Consider the following 7,419-nt stretch of genomic DNA (forward strand, 5'->3'; position numbering starts at 1 on the left):
CAGATAAGGTCCTAAGGATTGTTAAATAAAATGCATTGTTTTTCTATTACCTAAATAAAATACCTAAGATTGGCAAAGCATTTGTAAGAGAGAGCAAGAGAGGAATCTGAGAGGCCACCAATGTCGTTATGCTGGCCTCCCACACTATCAAGTTGCCAAAACTCCTAGGGTAATTTTTTTTTTTTTTTTTTGCTTTTTATGATGAACTCATTACTAACAAAGTTCTTTAACAATTATGTTATAATATATGTGCAATATTCTTCAAAACCTTCTTACATAAAATATTACAATATTATCCATACATCGCACAGACAACTTACTAATTGAATTAAACAAAAAAACCATACATATAAACCCATAAATTAAATAAGACTTACTTATTAACAGAAGAAAACCCAGCCCATATCCAACAATTATATAATTACTAAAATACCCTTGACTATAGAATAACTAAATAAATATAACAACCTAATTAACTACTATGGATACCTATTCTTGGGCTTTGCCTATAACGTTAAGCTTCCGAAGGAATTTTCCTTTTAATTGAAAGCAATTCCCGGCTACTCTGTTCATGTCCATTCTGTCTATAGGAGATTGTGCTGAACATGCAAGTCCAATCTGAAAGACCGATATCAAGCATTCAGTTTGTCCACTTGTCCAGTCACTCCAACTTGAAACAATGTTATCATTTTCTCCTACTTTGTTGAAAATTGAATGGTCCACAATCTCCATCACTCGTCCCGGCAATGCCAACTTAACAAAATTGTGAAGGTTCAGGTCATCTTTGAATAGTTTATCAGTGGGTCTTCTTCCAGTTAACATCTCCAATAAGAGGATCCCAAAGCTGTACACATCCCCATTAGTTGAAAGTTGACTACCCATTCCATACTCTGCAAAAATTTAAAGCACTTTCATACACTAAGAACAATTCTTACTCAATGCTATGAAACTAGTGATTTGGTGAAGTATGTATATAAATATTCTATGGGCCATCCCTGTTTTGATTATTGATGCATTCATTATACGTTAATACTTTTACAATTGAGTGAAATCATGATACATTACCTGGAGCAGCATATCCAACAGTTCCCTTAATTCCTGCTGAGCTTAATTGATTAAGAAAAGCTTCCTTCCCAGATTTCGAAATGAGTCTAGCCAAACCAAAATCACTTATATGAGCAATCATATCATCATCGAGAAGAATATTGCTTGGCTTTAGATCACAATGAATAATAGGGGTTTGGCAGTGATGATGAAGATAAAGCAAAGCCGAAGCCACGTCTATAGCAATGTTGATTCTTTGAAGAAGATTTAAACTTCTCAATTGCTTGAGCCCATCTTCAGGATGTAACTGCGTCTCCAAGCTTCCATTTGGCATGAACTCATATACTAAAGCTTTAAAATCATTGCCCTTAAAATCAATACTCGAAAAAATCAATACTCGAACAAGCAATCAGAATCTTAACGAGGTTTCGATGCCGGATGTTCCTCAAGGCTTCACATTCGGCAATGAAACTCTTGGAAGCTCCTTGCTTTTGAAGATTGAGTACCTTGACTGCAACATGTGTTTCATCTGGACCAAGTTTTCCTTTATAGACACTACCAAAATTACCTGAACCAATCAAATTCTCCAAGAGAATCCATCAGTTGCATTGTGTAATTCTTTATAAGAGATCTTTTGGTAGGAGGGTCCAAAGGTGGAAATGGAAAGGCTTTTTTTCTTCACTTTTTCAACCAGGAAAGAGCCATCAAAGAAAACAATGTCAAGCAGAAAGCAGCTGCAATGCTTATTGCCAGTATCAATTTAAAAGCAAAATGATTTTGTGTTTCTTGGGGCATGCAGGCAAATGCAGCTCTTGGATCCCCCACAAAGACCAATGTTGCCTTTGACTTCAACTGCACTAGCATTTCTGAAGACCCCTTCTTCGGGTACATCTCCCTCAAGATTGTTGAAAGACAGGTTTAAAGTTTGCAACACGGGAAAATTAACCATATAGCTTGGGATTTGGCCGGACAAGTTGTTGTGGGAAAGATCAAGATATTGAATACCTTTTAACTTACTTAGGTCGGGAATGGTTCCTTCAAAAGAGTTGCCTTGCATATAAAGTGTTTCTAAGCCAAACAGTCCCCTAGCTGGGCTGGAATCTCTTTGGAAAATTTGTTGTATGAAACGTCTAGTAAAACAAGAAGTTTCAGGTTTCCAAAATCTGGTGGTAAAAAACCGGTCAAGGAGTTATCAGACACATAAATTCGGACTAAAGGAAGGCCAAAAAGTTGCTCGGGTATGGTGCCATTTAATTTATTATGGTAAAGGTATACCTCTTGCAGGTGGCTACACCTTCCAAGACTAGTGGGTATGCTCCCTTCTAAGCGTTATTGAACAAGTGGAGAATTAGTAATTGAGTCATGTTGCCAACGAAGACGGGATCACCCCAGTCAATTTGTTTTCATCCAAGTACAAAATGTTCAAGTTTGTGAGCTTTCCAATTGAAGATGGAATATTCCTGTTAACAAGTTAGAATCCAGGCCAAGTGCTGTTAGGCTAACAAGATTTGATATTCGTGTAGGTATGCTCCACCAATAGAATTGTGATCTAGCTCGAGCATAATAATTGGATTGAGAGGTTTGTTATGGAGTTAGGCAGCTCACCTCCAAGCTGGTTGTAGCCAACATCCAGATGGTTTAACTGGCTGCAATTGTTCAAAGAACTCAGAAAACTCAAATCATCAACTGAGTTATTTCCAAGAAGATTATTAAAAGCACCAAACCATCGAAGATTTCGTAGATTACCAAAACTCATAGGTATGGTTCCTGTGAAATAATTATTGCCATAGATCAAGCTCTTGAATGTCTGACACATTGGACAATGAAACTGAATTGTTCCTGTAAATTGGTTTCTCCTAGATAAAGTATCTGCAGATTTTGAAAAGCAATGCCCAAGTCAGGGTTGAGGTACCAATGAAGTTGTTAGAAGTCAAGGAATATGTGGAGCAATGATAAATTGTATAGGGAAGGTGGAAACACACCAGAAAGATGATTTTCTCTACACTAAAAGATGTCAAGCTTTTCATTTGGGCTACTGTATTTGGGATTTCTCCTCCAAATTGTTAAAATAAAACAAAAGTTTTGGAGAGAGGACAAGTCCCCAGAGAAGGTGGGAACCTTCCACTTAGATGATTGTTGTCAAGAATTAGTATCTGAAGTTTTGACAAAAAGCCAAGTTCTGAAGGGATTCCTTGTACTGAATCGTTGTACTGGAGATGAAGATACTGTAGGTTGGAACAGTGAGAAAGATTGACTGGAATTCCCCTCCCAATATTGGATTATGACTCAGGTTCAAATTTCGAAGCCTGGTCAAGTAACCAACTTCTGAGGGAATTCCACCATGGAAAGAGTTACTTGCAAGGTTGAGGGATTGAAGGAAAGAAAGATTTCCAATGTGGGTGATATGGTGCCTACCAACTTATTGTTTTTTAGGTCCAAACCGATGACTCTTTGGTGTTTGTTGCCACAAGTGACCCCAACCCAGTGGCAGAAATGGAAAGAGTCATTCCAAGAAGCCAGGACATTAAGAGGGCTATCTATGTGGGACTTGAATTGGAGCAGTGCAAGTTTATCAGTTTCGTTTGAAAGAGTGGTAGCTAAGGAAAATTTAGAGATGGATAAAGAGAGGAACAGAAGAAAGATGGGATGGTAGGTTAGTGAGAAGAGTGGTCGTGTATTCATAAGCAGATGATCCATCTTGTAGGAAGAAATTAGCTTCTTCAGAGAGAGATACTGACATAGGCAGGAACTGACCGGTGTGTGTATATATTTAATTATTTATATGCTGTGTAATTTATATATGTAGTTCCTATAGGTTTCAGACTTTCAGTAGAGAGAAGGATGAGGAAGAAGGGGAAACGGCGCAAGTGAGAGTGAGATAACTCTACAAAAGTATAGTAGGGTTTCTAAATATTAACTCTACAATACCAAAACGACGCCGTTTGAGCCTGATATTAATTTTAATAAAACGACGTCGTTTGGTATTAGATTAAAAAAAAAAAAATGTAACGTTGTCGTTTTACAAAACCCTAAATATTTTTATCCCCATCCCAAATAGTTTCGTACTTCTCTTTCTCTCTCTCTCTTCCCGTTAGTCTGTCTTACCCAAGCATGTCCCTCTCCTCTCTCCTCTCCCTCTTCAGCCTCCGCCACTTGCTGTCAGTCTGTCACCATTCTCTACTACTTGATGCTTTGTTCTTGGAGTTTCACCCTCTCCCCTCCCCTTCTTCTATCAGGTTTGTTAATCTATTTTCCTTTGATAGTTTTGTTTCATCTTTTATGACTTAGTTTAGTTTAGTTTTTTTTTTTTTTTTTTTTGGTCATTTGAAATGGTATATTTTTTAGAGAGATTGTGAATTTGTGCATATTTTGTTTGTTTTCTTTCGTGTATGGTTTTTTTTTTTTTTTTTTGGGTGCAGAATATATGGGTTATCTAATGATTATGTTGTGGTTTGGGAGTGTTAAATTCTGTATTTGGATTCTGAAAAAATTGAGGAATTCACCCAATTAACTGCACCGAACCGGTATCTTGCACCGCACCTTGTGCAGACCGGTTTTACTATTCCACTGGTGAGGTGCGGTCAAGCACTTGGGTAAACTGCACCTTATAGCAAGCCCAATAAGCTTACATAATCTCTTTACAAAAACTTAAGTTTTTGGGACAATAAGTAGTTTGACCGTTTCCAACTCATTAACGAACATATCCAGTGAAAACCAGATTTCTTATGGGTCCGATTGTATAATTATTATTTCGTTGAGACTAAAAATTGAAAATACTGTAGCGAAATAATTCTTAAATATGTGAATAATACTGTGACTCATTTTTAATAAAAAAATCGCTAAAATGTGTAATTTGTGAGATTTGTAAACAGTACACAAAAATACTGTTTACAGTTGACTTGTCAACTATTGTAGGCTGAAAAGGAAAAAAAAAAAAAAAAAAAGGAAGAAGAAGAAGAGAAATCGCGTGAAATGCAGCCGTGGACATGAAATCGAAACACATACTATATGTCTGTTTCCAACTTATTCATAATCAATCATATTGTCAGATTTCTAACAATTACAAATGTTGAAAGATTGAAATCTTTAGAGAGTTTTTTTTTTTTTTTTAATCTTCACTGTTATGCAGCTAATTTTTTGAATTAATATTGTTTCCCAAGTGTTTTCTTCTTCTTTTTTTTTTGAGAAGAATGTTGTTTCCTTCGTTGATGCCCTTTCATTGCTTCATTATGCAGGTGCTAGTTGTTGCCAACCCTGCAAACACCAATGCTCTCATCTTGAAAGAATTTGCTCCTTCAATCCCAGCAAAAAACATCATGTGCCTAACACGACTTGATCATAACAGAGCATTAAGTCAAACAGTTGAGAGACTAAAGGTTTATGTTACTGATGTCAAGAACGTAATATAACGTGTAATTTGTTGAAGAAAATTTGTTCCCTGTAAAAATGAAACAATTTCTACAACTATTTTCCATTGCTCTATTTCCGCAAATATAGCATTCTACTATTTTATATTTGGGTGTGTTTGATTGATATTTTTTCAAAGGTGGTCCATATTCTTTAACCACTATTATAGTGCATTATGTTTTTCTAATTTGTTTTTTTGTAAAACTAAACTTTCAAAATTTCAAATATATTATACAAATTTCTTCTTCTCTTAATTTGGGAGATATCATGATAATCAAAACTCACTACAAAATAAAATTATCTTAACCAAAATTAAAAATAAACTAAAGGCAATAAAGATAAACAATATAATAATTTATTACTAACACAATATGCAGGCACATTTAAATATATTACCAAGCAGATTTTGTTTGAATATAAACTTAAATATTCATTTTCAAAATAACTAAATATTAATCCAAACTAAGATCAACATAAATTATAAGAGGAAAAGATGAGACTTAAAAAACATAACACTAAAACGTATCAACACAAAGTAGAATTATATATAAATAAATAAAATTTCATCAACTCGAGGGTTAAGAAACAATAAAAAATTCAGCAAAAGAAAAAAAAAATTGTGAAAGAGAGAGTATTCACCTCTTTTTTTTTTTTTTTTTTTTTTAAGCTCTTAGATGGAATTGAGAAGCTACAGTGATAAATTTGTTCGTACTTTCTCTCTATGTGGAAAATGCAGAATGTGTAGGACACCCTCGGTGGAAAATTGCATGGAGGAAAGTTCGTGGAAGAGGGATCTTTGATCAAATCAATTGATGTGAAGATTTTCTCTCCTTGTGGAAAATGTAGAACTTGTAGGACACCCTGTCACCCTCGGTTGAAAATGGCATTGAGGAAAGTTTGTGGAAGAGGGATCTCTAATCAAATCAATTGACGTGAAGTTTTTCTCTCCTTGTGAAAAATGCAGAACGTGTAGGACACCATGTCACCCTTGGTTAAAAATGGCATTGAAGAAAGTTTGTGGAAAAGGGATCTCTAATCAAATCAATTGACGTGAAGTTTTTCTCTCCTGGTGAAAAATGCAGAACGTGTAGGATACCCTGTCACCCTCAGTGGAAAATTACATTGAGGAAACTTCGTGGAAGAGGGATTTCTAATCAAATCAATTGACGTGAAGTTTTTCTCTCCTTGTGGAAAATGTAGAACATGTAGGATACCTTGTCACCCTTGGTGAAAAATTTCAGTTATTTTTTTAAATACTCTTAAATTTTGATGGTGCAGGATGTCTACTCACTTTAATTAGTGGAAGTTCCCTTTTGATCTTTTAGAACGACTTTTCACAAAAGGGAGGCAATTTAGTCATATAAAGGAGGCCCTCTTTATTCCCCCTTTGAAAAGCCATGAGGAATCCGCGTATTGATTTATTTTTATCTCGATACTAGGGCCACTACCACTTAATAAAGATAAAGATGCTCAATCTGGGCAGTGATTAGCAGTGCCATTGGCCCATTGCCCTGCACAGGGGGTTAGAATTTGTCAGATCATTCCCATGTAGCACCTAGTTTATCAACTTTAATACCTCGTCACTTAATAATACATCGTACATTTCATTTCCTATTTTAATATACAACCTGTTAAAATAATACTAGATTCATCACAAGGCGCATGTAATGAGAATTTTTTTTTTTTTTTTTGTTTAGTATCATAAATTTTCATTCATTTTAATTTGAGGTTTACACATTTTTCTACTAATATTACATATTTAGAACTATTAATACAATCTGAAGTGTCATGAGTGTAACTTCAGAAAATAAACATGAAAAGCATTGAAATCATATATGTCCATATGTAGATTTGTTCAATTTTTTAAGCTAGTCTCATGACACTCCTAGTTATATTAGTAGTTCTAAATGCATAATATTAGTGAGAAAATGTGTAAACCTCAAATTAGAATGAATGAAATATTATGAC

The 7,419-nt window shown here is 35.0% G+C and overlaps 1 pseudogene; it reads right to left on the reverse strand.

Annotated features, from left to right (window-relative positions):
• Positions 1-210: 210 nt before the first annotated feature.
• LOC112018520 (probable LRR receptor-like serine/threonine-protein kinase At3g47570) lies at positions 211-1,935 on the reverse strand (annotated as a pseudogene).
• Positions 1,936-7,419: the final 5,484 nt, after the last annotated feature.

This window comes from Quercus suber, unplaced genomic scaffold, assembly GCF_002906115.3.
Source record: "Quercus suber isolate HL8 unplaced genomic scaffold, Cork oak 2.0 scaffold_985, whole genome shotgun sequence".
Lineage (NCBI taxonomy): Eukaryota > Viridiplantae > Streptophyta > Magnoliopsida > Fagales > Fagaceae > Quercus > Quercus suber.